Genomic DNA, 20,826 nt, shown 5'->3' with positions numbered 1-20,826 from the left:
AATAGGCGATTTTCTACAAGTCATTTTTCAAGGTTTTTGGTCTATAAAGGTGGCAATTATTATAGGATTTACATAAAATTTTCAACATGTGATGATGCTATTTCTGATTTCATAAACCAATTTAACATTTTCATTATCACCGGAAGTAATGTAATTTTGACAGGATCACTGACATGTAGCAAATGAATTGGTTGCTGGATTTGGTTGTTTCTGTGTCCATTTTATTTCATGTGTGCAATGCTTATGTGGAAACCTGTTTAACGGTTTCATTGGTACCGGAAGTGACATAAGTTCAAGGGTAACGTGGCACCGGTGAAACCCGTCATTACTGCTTCGCAGTTCTAGTTCTTATTATTATTATTCTTCTTTTGTTTTGAGTAGATCTCAGCAACTGATTGTCGGATCGTTACGATTTCTTCGGTTTTATCGGAAAAGTGGGTGTGACTTAGAGGATAAAGCTATTTTGAACGTTCTGCGACAATGCGAAATGTCCGAAATCACCGAAGCTATCGTTTTTAGAAATATTGCAGTAATTTTAACAATAATCATTGGATTTTAACTTTCGATGCATTTTGGCATAGCCGGAGACGGGGCACATAGCTACGCTACTTTTGATTTTTGATTTTCGGCAAATCTTCGCAGATATTAGGCGCTAAATTTAGAAAATTTAAATTTTTACAAAAAACTTTTTTATTTATGAATATTTTTTAATCGTGTTTTACACAAATATAACGAGTCCTCTGACTTGGGCAAAAATGTGAAAATTTTTTGTCTCGGTAATTTTCCTTGGCCCCCATTGGCTAATTCAGTTTTTCAGTCCTAGATTAATTATTTATTGTTCGATTTGTATAAAACAAAGTTCATATGCCCCGTTGTCTCAATTGTCATTTTTTTTGTTACCAATAGTGTTATCTGTCGGCACCGGAAGTGGCGTAAATTGACAAAAAACTACAATTTTGACAGTTAGGTACCATTTTTCGAAAGCAAATATTATTTTTTTCAAATCTGGTATAACTGAAATTGTGCGCCCTTTAAAGGCGCACAAAATGTTGGGACCATTTTTTTTAATTTCGATTCCGTTTTTGGGCTATTTCGATTAAAAGGTGAAAAAAGGTGTAAAATTAAGCTATTTACAACCCATCCAGCGTTTTCATATTTTAAAATATTACTTCGTAACTTTCATAAACTCGTAGCAATAATCTATACGGAGAGAATGTATGTGAAAATTAATTTGTAATATGCGCAGTTGCCGAGAAATGGGCAATTTTGCATGAGTCACTTTTTACGCTAGTTTGCCTGTAAAAGAGTCAATTATTATTCGATTTTCATAAAAGTGACACCATTTGATGTGTAATGTCAATTTTAACCAGGTCAAACCAATTTAACATTTTCAATATCACCGGAAATGACGTAATTTGGGCAAAAATTGTATTTATAGCCTTCGAAACCAGTAATTTATTCAAATGAGTCATATTTGTTATTTGTTTAAAATTTTGATATTTGATTCAAATGAACTAATACAATGAACCCTTACGATCATATAGATATCACAAAATGGTTTCTAACTTGTTCAGTTGCGGAGAAATAGGCAATTTTCAACAGGTCACTTTTTAAGGTTTTTTTGTCAATAAAAGTGTCAATTATTATTCGATTTTCATGAAATTTTCACTGTGTGATACATAATGCCATTTACGATATCATACAAGTAATTTAAGATTTTCATTATCACCGGAAGTAACGTCATTTTGGCAAAAACTGTATTTTTAGCCTTCAAAACAGATATTTTATTCAAATGAATCAGATTTGTAATGTTTTTAAAATTATGATATTTGATTCCAATCAACAAATAGAATGAACTCATTCGATCATACAGATACCTCAAAATGGTTTCTAACTTGTACGGTTGCAGAGAAATAGGCGATTTTCTACAAGTCATTTTTCAAGGTTTTTGGTCTATAAAGGTGGCAATTATTATAGGATTTACATAAAATTTTCAACATGTGATGATGCTATTTCTGATTTCATAAACCAATTTAACATTTTCATTATCACCGGAAGTAATGTAATTTTGACAGGATCACTGACATGTAGCAAATGAATTGATTGCTGGATTTGGTTGTTTCTGCGTCCATTTTATTTCATGTGTGCAATGCTTATGTGGAAACCTGTTTAACGGTTTCATTGGTACCGGAAGTGACATAAGTTCAAGGGTAACGTGGCACCGGTGAAACCCGTCATTACTGCTTCGCAGTTCTAGTTCTTATTATTATTATTAGGGTTTCACACTGCGTAGCTTGTGTGAAACACTATTGTTTTTGTTAAAATTATTAGGGTTTCACACTGCGTAGCTTGTGTGAAACACTATTGTTTTTGTTAAAATTATTATTCTTATTATTATTATTCTTCTTTTGTTTTGAGTAGATCTCAGCAACTGATTGTCGGATCGTTACGATTTCTTCGGTTTTATCGGAAAAGTGGGTGTGACTTAGAGGATAAAGCTATTTTGAACGTTCTGCGACAATGCGAAATGTCCGAAATCACCGAAGCTATCGTTTTTAGAAATATTGCAGTAATTTTAACAATAATCATTGGATTTTAACTTTCGATGCATTTTGGCATAGCCGGAGACGGGGCACATAGCTACGTTACTTTTGATTTTTGATTTTCGGCAAATCTTCGCAGATATTAGGCGCTAAATTTAGAAAATTTAAATTTTTACAAAAAACTTTTTTATTTATGAATATTTTTTAATCGTGTTTTACACAAATATAACGAGTCCTCTGACTTGGGCAAAAATGTGAAAATTTTTTGTCTCGGTAATTTTCCTTGGCCCCCATTGGCTAATTCAGTTTTTCAGTCCTAGATTAATTATTTATTGTTCGATTTGTATAAAACAAAGTTCATATGCCCCGTTGTCTCAATTGTCATTTTTTTTGTTACCAATAGTGTTATCTGTCGGCACCGGAAGTGGCGTAAATTGACAAAAAACTACAATTTTGACAGTTAGGTACCATTTTTCGAAAGCAAATATTATTTTTTTCAAATCTGGTATAACTGAAATTGTGCGCCCTTTAAAGGCGCACAAAATGTTGGGACCATTTTTTTTAATTTCGATTCCGTTTTCGGGCTATTTCGATTAAAAGGTGAAAAAAGGTGTGAAATTAAGCTATTTACAACCCATCCAGCGTTTTCATATTTTAAAATATTACTTCGTAACTTTCATAAACTCGTAGCAATAATCTATACGGAGAGAATGTATGTGAAAATTAATTTGTAATATGCGCAGTTGCCGAGAAATGGGCAATTTTGCATGAGTCACTTTTTACGCTAGTTTGCCTGTAAAAGAGTCAATTATTATTCGATTTTCATAAAAGTGACACCATTTGATGTGTAATGTCAATTTTAACTAGGTCAAACCAATTTAACATTTTCAATATCACCGGAAATGACGTAATTTGGGCAAAAATTGTATTTATAGCCTTCGAAACCAGTAATTTATTCAAATGAGTCATATTTGTTATTTGTTTAAAATTTTGATATTTGATTCAAATCAACTAATACAATGAACCCTTACGATCATATAGATATCACAAAATGGTTTCTAACTTGTTCAGTTGCGGAGAAATAGGCAATTTTCAACAGGTCACTTTTTAAGGTTTTTTTGTCAATAAAAGTGTCAATTATTATTCGATTTTCATGAAATTTTCACTGTGTGATACATAATGCCATTTACGATTTCATACAAGTAATTTAAGATTTTCATTATCACTGGAAGTAACGTCATTTTGGCAAAAACTGTATTTTTAGCCTTCAAAACAGTTATTTTATTCAAATGAATCAGATTTGTAATGTTTTTAAAATTATGATATTTGATTCCAATCAACAAATAGAATGAACTCATTCGATCATACAGATACCTCAAAATGGTTTCTAACTTGTACGGTTGCAGAGAAATAGGCGATTTTCTACAAGTCATTTTTCAAGGTTTTTGGTCTATAAAGGTGGCAATTATTATAGGATTTACATAAAATTTTCACCATGTGATGATGCTATTTCTGATTTCATAAACCAATTTAACATTTTCATTATCACCGGAAGTAATGTAATTTTGACAGGATCACTGACATGTAGCAAATGAATTGGTTGCTGGATTTGGTTGTTTCTGTGTCCATTTTATTTCATGTGTGCAATGCTTATGTGGAAACCTGTTTAACGGTTTCATTGGTACCGGAAGTGACATAAGTTCAAGGGTAACGTGGCACCGGTGAAACCCGTCATTACTGCTTCGCAGTTCTAGTTATTATTATTATTCTTCTTTTGTTTTGAGTAGATCTCAGCAACTGATTGTCGGATCGTTACGATTTCTTCAGTTTTACTGAAAAAGTGGGTGTGACTTAGAGGATAAAGCTATTTTGAACGTTCTGCGACAATGCGAAATGTCCGAAATCACCGAAGCTATCGTTTTTAGAAATATTGCAGTAATTTTAACAATAATCATTGGATTTTAACTTTCGATGCATTTTGGCATAGCCGGAGACGGGGCACATAGCTACGCTACTTTTGATTTTTGATTTTCGGCAAATCTTCGCAGATATTAGGCGCTAAATTTAGAAAATTTAAATTTTTACAAAAAACTTTTTTATTTATGAATATTTTTTAGTCGTGTTTTACACAAATATAACGAGTCCTCTGACTTGGGCAAAAATGTGAAAAAATTTTGTCTCGGTAATTTTCCTTGGCCCCAATTGGCTAATTCAGTTTTTCAGTCCTAGATTAATTATTTATTGTTCGATTTGTATAAAACAAAGTTCATATGCTCCGTTGTCTCAATTGTCATTTTTTTTGTTACCAATAGTGTTATCTGTCGGCACCGGAAGTGGCGTAAATTGACAAAAAACTACAATTTTGACAGTTAGGTACCATTTTTCGAAAGCAAATATTATTTTTTTCAAATCTGGTATAACTGAAATTGTGCGCCCTTTAAAGGCGCACAAAATGTTGGAACCAGTTTTTTTAATTTCGATTCCGTTTTCGGGCTATTTCGATTAAAAGGTGAAAAAAGGTGTAAAATTAAGCTATTTACAACCCATCCAGCGTTTTCATATTTTAAAATATTACTTCGTAACTTTCATAAACTCGTAGCAATAATCTATACGGAGAGAATGTATGTGAAAATTAATTTGTAATATGCGCAGTTGCCGAGAAATGGGCAATTTTGCATGAGTCACTTTTTACGCTAGTTTGCCTGTAAAAGAGTCAATTATTATTCGATTTTCATAAAAGTGACACCATTTGATGTGTAATGTCAATTTTAACTAGGTCAAACCAATTTAACATTTTCAATATCACCGGAAATGACGTAATTTGGGCAAAAATTGTATTTATAGCCTTCGAAACCAGTAATTTATTCAAATGAGTCATATTTGTTATTTGTTTAAAATTTTGATATTTGATTCAAATGAACTAATACAATGAACCCTTACGATCATATAGATATCACAAAATGGTTTCTAACTTGTTCAGTTGCGGAGAAATAGGCAATTTTCAACAGGTCACTTTTTAAGGTTTTTTGTCAATAAAAGTGTCAATTATTATTCGATTTTCATGAAATTTTCATTGTGTGATACCTAATGCCATTTACGATTTCATACAAGTAATTTAAGATTTTCATTATCACCGGAAGTAACGTCATTTTGGCAAAAACTGTATTTTTAGCCTTCAAAACAGATATTTTATTCAAATGAATCAGATTTGTAATGTTTTTAAAATTATGATATTTGATTCCAATCAACAAATAGAATGAACTCATTCGATCATACAGATACCTCAAAATGGTTTCTAACTTGTACGGTTGCAGAGAAATAGGCGATTTTCTACAAGTCATTTTTCAAGGTTTTTGGTCTATAAAGGTGGCAATTATTATAGGATTTACATAAAATTTTCAACATGTGATGATGCTATTTCTGATTTCATAAACCAATTTAACATTTTCATTATCACCGGAAGTAATGTAATTTTGACAGGATCACTGACATGTAGCAAATGAATTGGTTGCTGGATTTGGTTGTTTCTGTGTCCATTTTATTTCATGTGTGCAATGCTTATGTGGAAACCTGTTTAACGGTTTCATTGGTACCGGAAGTGACATAAGTTCAAGGGTAACGTGGCACCGGTGAAACCCGTCATTACTGCTTCGCAGTTCTAGTTATTCTTATTATTATTATTATTATTCTTTTGTTTTGAGTAGATCTCAGCAACTGATTGTCGGATCGTTACGATTTCTTCAGTTTTACTGAAAAAGTGGGTGTGACTTAGAGGATAAAGCTATTTTGAACGTTCTGCGACAATGCGAAATGTCCGAAATCACCGAAGCTATCGTTTTTAGAAATATTGCAGTAATTTTAACAATAATCATTGGATTTTAACTTTCGATGCATTTTGGCATAGCCGGAGACGGGGCACATAGCTACGCTACTTTTGATTTTTGATTTTCGGCAAATCTTCGCAGATATTAGGCGCTAAATTTAGAAAATTTAAATTTTTACAAAAAACTTTTTTATTTATGAATATTTTTTAGTCGTGTTTTACACAAATATAACGAGTCCTCTGACTTGGGCAAAAATGTGAAAAATTTTTGTCTCGGTAATTTTCCTTGGCCCCAATTGGCTAATTCAGTTTTTCAGTCCTAGATTAATTATTTATTGTTCGATTTGTATAAAACAAAGTTCATATGCTCCGTTGTCTCAATTGTCATTTTTTTTGTTACCAATAGTGTTATCTGTCGGCACCGGAAGTGGCGTAAATTGACAAAAAACTACAATTTTGACAGTTAGGTACCATTTTTCGAAAGCAAATATTATTTTTTTCAAATCTGGTATAACTGAAATTGTGCGCCCTTTAAAGGCGCACAAAATGTTGGAACCAGTTTTTTTAATTTCGATTCCGTTTTCGGGCTATTTCGATTAAAAGGTGAAAAAAGGTGTAAAATTAAGCTATTTTCAACCCATCCAGCGTTTTCATATTTTAAAATATTACTTCGTAACTTTCATAAACTCGTAGCAATAATCTATACGGAGAGAATGTATGTGAAAATTAATTTGTAATATGCGCAGTTGCCGAGAAATGGGCAATTTTGCATGAGTCACTTTTTACGCTAGTTTGCCTGTAAAAGAGTCAATTATTATTCGATTTTCATAAAAGTGACACCATTTGATGTGTAATGTCAATTTTAACTAGGTCAAACCAATTTAACATTTTCAATATCACCGGAAATGACGTAATTTGGGCAAAAATTGTATTTATAGCCTTCGAAACCAGTAATTTATTCAAATGAGTCATATTTGTTATTTGTTTAAAATTTTGATATTTGATTCAAATGAACTAATACAATGAACCCTTACGATCATATAGATATCACAAAATGGTTTCTAACTTGTTCAGTTGCGGAGAAATAGGCAATTTTCAACAGGTCACTTTTTAAGGTTTTTTGTCAATAAAAGTGTCAATTATTATTCGATTTTCATGAAATTTTCATTGTGTGATACCTAATGCCATTTACGATTTCATACAAGTAATTTAAGATTTTCATTATCACCGGAAGTAACGTCATTTTGGCAAAAACTGTATTTTTAGCCTTCAAAACAGATATTTTATTCAAATGAATCAGATTTGTAATGTTTTTAAAATTATGATATTTGATTCCAATCAACAAATAGAATGAACTCATTCGATCATACAGATACCTCAAAATGGTTTCTAACTTGTACGGTTGCAGAGAAATAGGCGATTTTCTACAAGTCATTTTTCAAGGTTTTTGGTCTATAAAGGTGGCAATTATTATAGGATTTACATAAAATTTTCACCATGTGATGATGCTATTTCTGATTTCATAAACCAATTTAACATTTTCATTATCACCGGAAGTAATCTAATTTTGACAGGATCACTGACATGTAGCAAATGAATTGATTGCTGGATTTGGTTGTTTCTGCGTCCATTTTATTTCATGTGTGCAATGCTTATGTGGAAACCTGTTTAACGGTTTCATTGGTACCGGAAGTGACATAAGTTCAAGGGTAACGTGGCACCGGTGAAACCCGTCATTACTGCTTCGCAGTTCTAGTTCTTCTTTTGTTTTGAGTAGATCTCAGCAACTGATTGTCGGATCGTTACGATTTCTTCGATTTTATCGGAAAAGTGGGTGTGACTTAGAGGATAAAGCTATTTTGAACGTTCTGCGACAATGCGAAATGTCCGAAATCACCGAAGCTATCGTTTTTAGAAATATTGCAGTAATTTTAACAATAATCATTGGATTTTAACTTTCGATGCATTTTGGCATAGCCGGAGACGGGGCACATAGCTACGCTACTTTTGATTTTTGATTTTCGGCAAATCTTCGCAGATATTAGGCGCTAAATTTAGAAAATTTAAATTTTTACAAAAAACTTTTTTATTTATGAATATTTTTTAGTCGTGTTTTACACAAATATAACGAGTCCTGTGACTTGGGCAAAAATGTGAAAATTTTTTGTCTCGGTAATTTTCCTTGGCCCCCATTGGCTAATTCAGTTTTTCAGTCCTAGATTTATTATTGATTGTTCGATTTGTATAAAACAAAGTTCATATGCTCCGTTGTCTCAATTGTCATTTTTTTTGTTACCAATAGTGTTATCTGTCGGCACCGGAAGTGGCGTAAATTGACAAAAAACTACAATTTTGACAGTTAGGTACCATTTTTCGAAAGCAAATAATATTTTTTTCAAATCTGGTATAACTGAAATTGTGCGCCCTTTAAAGGCGCACAAAATGTTGGGACCAGTTTTTTAAATTTCGATTCCGTTTTCGGGCTATTTCGATTGAAAGGTGAAAAAAGGTGTAAAATTAAGCTATTTACAACCCATCCAGCGTTTTCATATTTTAAAATATCACTTCGTAACTTTCATAAACTCGTAGCAATAATCTATACGGAGAGAATGTATGTGAAAATTAATTTGTAATATGCGCAGTTGCCGAGAAATGGGCAATTATGCATGAGTCACTTTTTACGCTAGTTTGCCTGTAAAAGAGTCAATTATTATTCGATTTTCATAAAAGTTACACCATTTGATGTGTAATGTCAATTTTAACTAGGTCAAACCAATTTAACATTTTCAATATCACCGGAAATGACGTAATTTGGGCAAAAATTGTATTTATAGCCTTCGAAACCAGTAATTTATTCAAATGAGTCATATTTGTTATTTGTTTAAAATTTTGATATTTGATTCAAATCAACTAATACAATGAACCCTTACGATTATATAGATATCACAAAATGGTTTCTAACTTGTTCAGTTGCGGAGAAATAGGCAATTTTCAACAGGTCACTTTTTAAGGTTTTTTGTCAATAAAAGTGTCAATTATTATTCGATTTTCATGAAATTTTCACTGTGTGATACATAATGCCATTTACGATTTCATACAAGTAATTTAAGATTTTCATTATCACCGGAAGTAACGTCATTTTGGCAAAAACTGTATTTTTAGCCTTCAAAACAGATATTTTATTCAAATGAATCAGATTTGTAATGATATTTGATTCCAATCAACAAATAGAATGAACTCATTCGATCATACAGATACCTCAAAATGGTTTCTAACTTGTACGGTTGCAGAGAAATAGGCGATTTTCTACAAGTCATTTTTCAAGGTTTTTGGTCTATAAAGGTGGCAATTATTATAGGATTTACATAAAATTTTCACCATGTGATGATGCTATTTCTGATTTCATAAACCAATTTAACATTTTCATTATCACCGGAAGTAATCTAATTTTGACAGGATCACTGACATGTAGCAAATGAATTGATTGCTGGATTTGGTTGTTTCTGCGTCCATTTTATTTCATGTGTGCAATGCTTATGTGGAAACCTGTTTAACGGTTTCATTGGTACCGGAAGTGACATAAGTTCAAGGGTAACGTGGCACCGGTGAAACCCGTCATTACTGCTTCGCAGTTCTAGTTCTTATTAGGGTTTCACACTGCGTAGCTTGTGTGAAACACTATTGTTTTTGTTAAAATTATTATTAGGGTTTCACACTGCGAAGCTTGTGTGAAACACTATTGTTTTTGTTAAAATTATTAGGGTTTCACACTGCGTAGCTTGTGTGAAACACTATTGTTTTTGTTAAAATTATTATTAGGGTTTCACACTGCGTAGCTTGTGTGAAACACTATTGTTTTTGTTAAAATTATTATTAGGGTTTCACACTGCGAAGCTTGTGTGAAACACTATTGTTTTTGTTAAAATTATTATTCTTATTATTATTATTATTCTTCTTTTGTTTTGAGTAGATCTCAGCAACTACTTGTCGCATCGTTACGATTTCTTCGGTTTTACTGGGAAAGTGGGTGTGACTTAGAGGATAAAGCTATTTTGAACGTTCTGCGACAATGCGAAATGTCCGAAATCACCAAAGTTATCGTTTTTACAAATATTGCGGTAATTTTAACAATAATCATGGGATTTTAACTTTCGATACATTTTGGCATAGCTGGAGACAGGGCACATAGCTGCGCTACTTTTGATTTTTGGCAAATCTTCGCAGATATTAGGCGCTAAATTTAGAAAATTTAAATTTTTACAAAAAACTTTTTTATTTATGAATATTTTTTAGTCGTGTTTTACACAAATATAACGAGCCCTCTGACTTGGGCAAAAATGTGAAAAATTTTTGTCTCGGTAATTTTCCTTGGCCCCCATTGGCTAATTCAGTTTTTCAGTCCTAGATTAATTATTTATTGTTCGATTTGTATAAAACAAAGTTCATATGCTCCGTTGTCTCAATTGTCATTTTTTTTGTTACCAATAGTGTTATCTGTCGGCACCGGAAGTGGCGTAAATTGACAAAAAACTACAATTTTAAAAGTTAGGTACCATTTTTCGAAAGCAAATATTATTGTTTTCAAATCTGGTATAACTGAAATTGTGCGCCCTTTAAAGGCGCACAAAATGTTGGGACCAGTTTTTTTAATTTCGATTCCGTTTTCGGGCTATTTCGATTAAAAGGTGAAAAAAGGTGTAAAATTAAGCTATTTACAACCCATCCAGCGTTTTCATATTTTAAAATATTACTTCGTAACTTTCATAAACTCGTAGCAATAATCTATACGGAGAGAATGTATGTGAAAATTAATTTGTAATATGCGCAGTTGCCGAGAAATGGGCAATTTTGCATGAGTCACTTTTTACGCTAGTTTGCCTGTAAAAGAGTCAATTATTATTCGATTTTCATAAAAGTGACACCATTTGATGTGTAATGTCAATTTTAACTAGGTCAAACCAAATTAACCCTTTCAATATCACCGGAAATGACGTAATTTGGGCAAAAATTGTATTTATAGCCTTCGAAACCAGTAATTTATTCAAATGAGTCATATTTGTTATATGTTTAAAATTTTGATATTTGATTCAAATCAACTAATACAATGACCCCTTACGATCATATAGATATCACAAAATGGTTTCTAACTTGTTCAGTTGCGGAGAAATAAGCAATTTTCAACAGGTCACTTTTTAAGGTTTTTTGTCAATAAAAGTCTCAATTATTATTCGATTTTCATGAAATTTTCACTGTGTGATACATAATGCCATTTACGATTTCATACAAGTAATTTCAGATTTTCATTATCACCGAAAGTAACGTCATTTTGGCAAAAACTGTATTTTTAGCCTTCAAAACAGATATTTTATTCAAATGAATCAGATTTGTAATGTTTTTAAAATTATGATATTTGATTCCAATCAACAAATAGAATGAACTCCTTCGATCATACAGATACCTCAAAATGGTTTCTAACTTGTACGGTTGCAGAGAAATAGGCGATTTTCTACAAGTCATTTTTCAAGGTTTTTGGTCTATAAAGGTGGCAATTATTATAGGATTTACATAAAATTTTCACCATGTGATCATGCTATTTCTGATTTCATAAACCAATTTAACATTTTCATTATCACCGGAAGTAATGTAATTTTGACAGGATCACTGACATGTAGCAAATGAATTGATTGCTGGATTTGGTTGTTTCTGCGTCCATTTTATTTCATGTGTGCAATGCTTATGTGGAAACCTGTTTAACGGTTTCATTGGTACCGGAAGTGACATAAGTTCAAGGGTAACGTGGCACCGGTGAAACCCGTCATTACTGCTTCGCAGTTCTAGTTATTCTTATTATTATTATTCTTCTTTTGTTTTGAGTAGATCTCAGCAACTGATTGTCGGATCGTTACGATTTCTTCGGTTTTATCGGAAAAGTGGGTGTGACTTAGAGGATAAAGCTATTTTGAACGTTCTGCGACAATGCGAAATGTCCGAAATCACCGAAGCTATCGTTTTAGAAATATTGCAGTAATTTGAACAATAATTATTGGATTTTAACTTTCGATGCATTTTGGCATAGCCGGAGACGGGGCACATAGCTACGCTACTTTTGATTTTTGATTTTCGGCAAATCTTCGCAGATATTAGGCGCTAAACTTAGAAAATTTAAATTTTTACAAAAAACTTTTTTATTTATGAATATTTTTTAGTCGTGTTTTACACAAATATAACGAGTCCTCTGACTTGGGCAAAAATGTGAAAAATTTTTGTCTCGGTAATTTTCCTTGGCCCCCATTGGCTAATTCAGTTTTTCAGTCCTAGATTAATTATTTATTGTTCGATTTGTATAAAACAAAGTTCATATGCTCCGTTGTCTCAATTGTCATTTTTTTTGTTACCAATAGTGTTATCTGTCGGCACCGGAAGTAGCGTAAATTGACAAAAAACTACAATTTTGACAGTTAGGTACCATTTTTCGAAAGCAAATATTATTTTTTTCAAATCTGGTATAACTGAAATTGTGCGCCCTTTAAAGGCGCACAAAATGTTGGGACCAGTTTTTTTAATTTCGATTCCGTTTTCGGGCTATTTCGATTAAAAGGTGAAAAAAGGTGTAAAATTAAGCTATTTACAACCCATCCAGCGTTTTCATATTTTAAAATATTACTTCGTAACTTTCATAAACTCGTAGCAATAATCTATACGGAGAGAATGTATGTGAAAATTAATTTGTAATATGCGCAGTTGCCGAGAAATGGGCAATTTTGCATGAGTCACTTTTTACGCTAGTTTGCCTGTAAAAGAGTCAATTATTATTCGATTTTTATAAAAGTGACACCATTTGATGTGTAATGTCAATTTTAACTAGGTCAAACCAATTTAACATTTTCAATATCACCGGAAATGACGTAATTTGGGCAAAAATTGTATTTATAGCCTTCGAAACCAGTAATTTATTTAAATGAGTCATATTTGTTATTTGTTTAAAATTTTGATATTTGATTCAAATCAACTAATACAACGAACCCTTACGATCATATAGATATCACAAAATGGTTTCTAACTTGTTCAGTTGCGGAGAAATAGGCAATTTTCAACAGGTCACTTTTTAAGGTTTTTTGTCAATAAAAGTGTCAATTATTATTCGATTTTCATGAAATGTTCACTGTGTGATACATAATGCCATTTACGATTTCATACAAGTAATTTAAGATTTTCATTATCACCGGAAGTAACGTCATTTTGGCAAAAACTGTATTTTTAGCCTTCAAAACAGATATTTTATTCAAATGAATCAGATTTGTAATGTTTTTAAAATTATGATATTTGATTCCAATCAACAAATAGAATGAACTCATTCGATCATACAGATACATAAAATTTTCACCATGTGATGATGCTATTTCTGATTTCATAAACCAATTTAACATTTTAATTATCACCGGAAGTAATGTAATTTTGAAAGGATCACTGACATGTAGCAAATGAATTGATTGCTGGATTTGGTTGTTTCTGCGTCCATTTTATTTCATGTGTGCAATGCTTATGTGGAAACCTGTTTAACGGTTTCATTGGTACCGGAAGTGACATAAGTTCAAGGGTAACGTGGCACCGGTGAAACCCGTCATTACTGCTTCGCAGTTCTAGTTCTTATTATTATTATTCTTCTTTTGTTTTGAGTAGATCTCAGCAATTGATTGTCGGATCGTTACGATTTCTTCGGTTTTATCGGAAAAGTGGGTGTGACTTAGAGGATAAAGCTATTTTGAACGTTCTGCGACAATGCGAAATGTCCGAAATCACCGAAGCTATCGTTTTAGAAATATTGCAGTAATTTTAACAATAATCATTGGATTTTAACTTTGGATGCATTTTGGCATAGCCGGAGACGGGGCACATAGCTACGCTACTTTTGATTTATAATTTTCGGCAAATCTTCGCAGATATTAGGCGCTAAATTTAGAAAATTTAAATTTTTACAAAAAACTTTTTTATTTATGAATATTTTTTGGTCGTGTTTTACACAAATATAACGAGTCCTCTGACTTGGGCAAAAATGTGAAAAAATTTTGTCTCGGTAATTTTCCTTGGCCCCCATTGGCTAATTCAGTTTTTCAGTCCTAGATTAATTATTTATTGTTCGATTTGTATAAAACAAAGTTCATATGCTCCGTTGTCTCAATTGCCATTTTTTTTGTTACCAATAGTGTTATCTGTCGGCACCGGAAGTGGCGTAAATTGACAAAAAACTACAATTTTGACAGTTAGGTACCATTTTTCGAAAGCAAATTTTTTTTTTTTCAAATCTGGTATAACTGAAATTGTGCGCTCTTTAAAGGCGCACAAAATGTTGGAACCAGTTTTTTTAATTTCGATTCCGTTTTCGGGCTATTTCGATTAAAAGGTGAAAAAAGGTGTAAAATTAAGCTATTTACAACCCATCCAGCGTTTTCATATTTTAAAATATTACTTCGTAACTTTCATAAACTCGTAGCAATAATCTATACGGAGAGAATGTATGTGAAAATTAATTTGTAATATGCGCAGTTGCCGAGAAATGGGCAATTTTGCATGAGTCACTTTTTACGCTAGTTTGCCTGTAAAAGAGTCAATTATTATTCGATTTTCATAAAAGTGACACCATTTGATGTGTAATGTCAATTTTAACTAGGTCAAACCAATTTAACATTTTCAATATCACCGGAAATGACGTAATTTGGGCAAAAATTGTATTTATAGCCTTCGAAACCAGTAATTTATTCAAATGAGTCATATTTGTTATTTGTTTAAAATTGTGATATTTGATTCAAATCAACTAATACAATGAACCCTTACGATCATATAGATATCACAAAATGGTTTCTAACTTGTTCAGTTGCGGAGAAATAGGCAATTTTCAACAGGTCACTTTTTAAGGTTTTTTGTCAATAAAAGTGTCAATTATTATTCGATTTTCATGAAATTTTCACTGTGTGATACATAATGCCATTTACGATTTCATACAAGTAATTTAAGATTTTCATTATCACCTGAAGTAACGTCATTTTGGCAAAAACTGTATTTTTAGCCTTCAAAACAGATATTTTATTCAAATGAATCAGATTTGTAATGTTTTTAAAATTATGATATTTGATTCCAATCAACAAATAGAATGAACTCATTCGATCATACAGATACCTCAAAATGGTTTCTAACTTGTACGGTTGCAGAGAAATAGGCGATTTTCTACAAGTCATTTTTCAAGGTTTTTGGTCTATAAAGGTGGCAATTATTATAGGATTTACATAAAATTTTCACCATGTGATGATGCTATTTCTGATTTCATAAACCAATTTAACATTTTCATTATCACCGGAAGTAATGTAATTTTGACAGGATCACTGACATGTAGCAAATGAATTGATTGCTGGATTTGGTTGTTTCTGCGTCCATTTTATTTCATGTGTGCAATGCTTATGTGGAAACCTGTTTAACGGTTTCATTGGTACCGGAAGTGACATAAGTTCAAGGGTAACGTGGCACCAGTGAAACCCGTCATTACTGCTTCGCAGTTCTAGTTCTTATTATTATTATTCTTCTTTTGTTTTGAGTAGATCTCAGCAACTGATTGTCGGATCGTTACGATTTCTTCGGTTTTATCGGAAAAGTGGGTGTGACTTAGAGGATAAAGCTATTTTGAACGTTCTGCGACAATGCGAAATGTCCGAAATCACCGAAGCTATCGTTTTTAGAAATATTGCAGTAATTTTAACAATAATCATTGGATTTTAACTTTCGATGCATTTTGGCATAGCCGGAGACGGGGCACATAGCTACGCTACTTTTGATTTTTGATTTTCGGCAAATCTTCGCAGATATTAGGCGCTAAATTTAGAAAATTTAAATTTTTACAAAAAACTTTTTTATTTATGAATATTTTTTAATCGTGTTTTACACAAATATAACGAGTCCTCTGACTTGGGCAAAAATGTGAAAATTTTTTGTCTCGGTAATTTTCCTTGGCCCCCATTGGCTAATTCAGTTTTTCAGTCCTAGATTAATTATTTATTGTTCGATTTGTATAAAACAAAGTTCATATGCCCCGTTGTCTCAATTGTCATTTTTTTTGTTACCAATAGTGTTATCTGTCGGCACCGGAAGTGGCGTAAATTGACAAAAAACTACAATTTTGACAGTTAGGTACCATTTTTCGAAAGCAAATATTATTTTTTTCAAATCTGGTATAACTGAAATTGTGCGCCCTTTAAAGGCGCACAAAATGTTGGGACCATTTTTTTTAATTTCGATTCCGTTTTCGGGCTATTTCGATTAAAAGGTGAAAAAAGGTGTAAAACTAGAACTGCGAAGCAGTAATGACGGGTTTCACCGGTGCCACGTTACCCTTGAACTTATGTCACTTCCGGTACCAATGAAACCGTTAAACAGGTTTCCACATAAGCATTGCACACATGAAATAAAATGGACGCAGAAACAACCAAATCCAGCAATCAATTCATTTGCTACATGTCAGTGATCCTGTCAAAATTACATTACTTCCGGTGATAATGAAAATGTTAAATTAGTTTATGAAATCAGAAATAGCATCATCACATGTTGAAAATTTTATGTAAATCCTATAATAATTGCCACCTTTATAGACCAAAAACCTTGAAAAATGACTTGTAGAAAATCGCCTATTTCTCTGCAACCGTACAAGTTAGAAACCATTTTGAGGTATCTGTATGATCGAATGAGTTCATTCTATTTGTTGATTGGAATCAAATATCATAATTTTAAAAACATTACAAATCTGATTCATTTGAATAAAATATCTGTTTTGAAGGCTAAAAATACAGTTTTTGCCAAAATGACGTTACTTCCGGTGATAATGAAAATCTTAAATTACTTGTATGATATCGTAAATGGCATTATGTATCACACAGTGATAATTTCATGAAAATCGAATAATAATTGACACTTTTTTTGACAAAAAAACCTTAAAAAGTGACCTGTTGAAAATTGCCTATTTCTCCGCAACTGAACAAGTTAGAAACCATTTTGTGATATCTATATGATCGTAAGGGTTCATTGTATTAGTTGATTTGAATCAAATATCAAAATTTTAAACAAATAACAAATATGACTCATTTGAATAAATTACTGGTTTCGAAGGCTATAAATACAATTTTTGCCCAAATTACGTCATTTCCGGTGATATTGAAAATGTTAAATTGGTTTGACCTAGTTAAAATTGACATTACACATCAAATGGTGTCACTTTTATGAAAATCGAATAATAATTGACTCTTTTACAGGCAAACTAGCGTAAAAAGTGACTCATGCAAAATTGCCCATTTCTCGGCAACTGCGCATATTACAAATTAATTTTCACATACATTCTCTCCGTATAGATTATTGCTACGAGTTTATGAAAGTTACGAAGTAATATTTTAAAATATGAAAACGCTGAATGGGTTGTAAATAGCTTAATTTTACACCTTTTTTCACCTTTTAATCGAAATAGCCCGAAAACGGAATCGAAATTAAAAAAAATGGTCCCAACATTTTGTGCGCCTTTAAAGGGCGCACAATTTCAGTTATACCAGATTGGAACAAAATAATATTTGCTTTCGAAAAATGGTACCTAACTGTCAAAATTGTAGTTTTTTGTCAATTTACGCCACTTCCGGTGCCGACAGATAACACTATTGGTAACAAAAAAAATGACAATTGAGACAACGGGGCATATGAACTTTGTTTTATACAAATCGAACAATAAATAATTAATCTAGGACTGAAAAACTGAATTAGCCAATGGGGGCCAAGGAAAATTACCGAGACAAAAAATTTTCACATTTTTGCCCAAGTCAGAGGACTCGTTATATTTGTGTAAAACACGATTAAAAAATATTCATAAATAAAAAAGTTTTTTGTAAAAATTTAAATTTTCTAAATTTAGCGCCTAATATCTGCGAAGATTTGCCGAAAATCAAAAATCAAAAGTAGCGTAGCTATGTGCCCCGTCTCCGGCTATGCCAAAATGCATCGAAAGTTAAAATCCAATGATTATTGTTAAAATTACTGCAATATTTCTAAAAACGATAGCTTCGGTGATTTCGGACATTTCGCATTGTCGCAGAACGTTCAAAATAGCTTTATCCTCTAAGTCACACCCACTTTTCCGATAAAACCGAAGAAATCGTAACGATCCGACAATCAGTTGCTGAGATCTACTCAAAACAAAAGAAGAATAATAATAATAAGAATAACTAGAACTGCGAAGCAGTAATGACGGGTTTCACCGGTGCCACGTTACCCTTGAACTTATGTCACTTCCGGTACCAATGAAACCGTTAAACAGGTTTCCACATAAGCATTGCACACATGAAATAAAATGGACGCAGAAACAACCAAATCCAGCAACCAATTCATTTGCTACATGTCAGTGATCCTGTCAAAATTACATTACTTCCGGTGATAATGAAAATGTTAAATTGGTTTATGAAATCAGAAATAGCATCATCACATGTTGAAAATTTTATGTAAATCCTATAATAATTGCCACCTTTATAGACCAAAAACCTTGAAAAATGACTTGTAGAAAATCGCCTATTTCTCTGCAACCGTACAAGTTAGAAACCATTTTGAGGTATCTGTATGATCGAATGAGTTCATTCTATTTGTTGATTGGAATCAAATATCATAATTTTAAAAACATTACAAATCTGATTCATTTGAATAAAATATCTGTTTTGAAGGCTAAAAATACAGTTTTTGCCAAAATGACGTTACTTCCGGTGATAATGAAAATCTTAAATTACTTGTATGAAATCGTAAATGGCATTATGTATCACACAGTGAAAATTTCATGAAAATCGAATAATAATTCACACTTTTATTGACAAAAAAACCTTAAAAAGTGACCTGTTGAAAATTGCCTATTTCTCCGCAACTGAACAAGTTAGAAACCATTTTGTGATATCTATATGATCGTAAGGGTTCATTGTATTAGTTGATTTGAATCAAATATCAAAATTTTAAACAAATAACAAATATGACTCATTTGAATAAATTACTGGTTTCGAAGGCTATAAATACAATTTTTGCCCAAATTACGTCATTTCCGGTGATATTGAAAATGTTAAATTGGTTTGACCTAGTTAAAATTGACATTACACATCAAATGGTGTCACTTTTATGAAAATCGAATAATAATTGACTCTTTTACAGGCAAACTAGCGTAAAAAGTGACTCATGCAAAATTGCCCATTTCTCGGCAACTGCGCATATTACAAATTAATTTTCACATACATTCTCTCCGTATAGATTATTGCTACGAGTTTATGAAAGTTACGAAGTAATATTTTAAAATATGAAAACGCTGGATGGGTTGTAAATAGCTTAATTTTACACCTTTTTTCACCTTTTAATCGAAATAGCCCGAAAACGGAATCGAAATTAAAAAACATGGTCCCAACATTTTGTGCGCCTTTAAAAGGCGCACAATTTCAGTTATACCAGATTTGAAAAAAATAATATTTGCTTTCGAAAAATGATACCTAACTGTCAAAATTGTAGTTTTTTGTCAATTTACGCCACTTCCGGTGCCGACAGATAACACTATTGGTAACAAAAAAAATGACAATTGAGACAACGGGGCATATGAACTTTGTTTTATACAAATCGAACAATAAATAATTAATCTAGGACTGAAAAACTGAATTAGCCAATGGGGGCCAAGGAAAATTACCGAGACAAAAAATTTTCACATTTTTGCCCAAGTCAGAGGACTCGTTATATTTGTGTAAAACACGATTAAAAAATATTCATAAATAAAAAAGTTTTTTGTAAAAATTTAAATTTTCTAAATTTAGCGCCTAATATCTGCGAAGATTTGCCGAAAATCAAAAATCAAAAGTAGCGTAGCTATGTGCCCCGTCTCCGGCTATGCCAAAATGCATCGAAAGTTAAAATCCAATGATTATTGTTAAAATTACTGCAATATTTCTAAAAACGATAGCTTCGGTGATTTCGGACATTTCGCATTGTCGCAGAACGTTCAAAATAGCTTTATCCTCTAAGTCACACCCACTTTTCCGATAAAACCGAAGAAATCGTAACGATCCGACAATCAGTTGCTGAGATCTACTCAAAACAAAAGAAGAATAATAATAATAAGAACTAGAACTGCGAAGCAGTAATGACGGGTTTCACCGGTGCCACGTTACCCTTGAACTTATGTCACTTCTGGTACCAATGAAACCGTTAAACCGGTTTCCACATAAGCATTGCACACATGAAATAAAATGGACGCAGAAACAACCAAATCCAGCAATCAATGCATTTGCTACATGTCAGTGATCCTGTCAAAATTACATTACTTCCGGTGATAATGAAAATGTTAAATTGGTTTATGAAATCAGAAATAGCATCATCACATGGTGAAAATATTATGTATCTGTATGATCGAATGAGTTCATTCTA

Source organism: Patella vulgata, chromosome 5, assembly GCF_932274485.2.
Source record: "Patella vulgata chromosome 5, xgPatVulg1.2, whole genome shotgun sequence".
Taxonomy (NCBI): domain Eukaryota; kingdom Metazoa; phylum Mollusca; class Gastropoda; family Patellidae; genus Patella; species Patella vulgata.
This window is presented reverse-complemented; position numbering follows the sequence as displayed.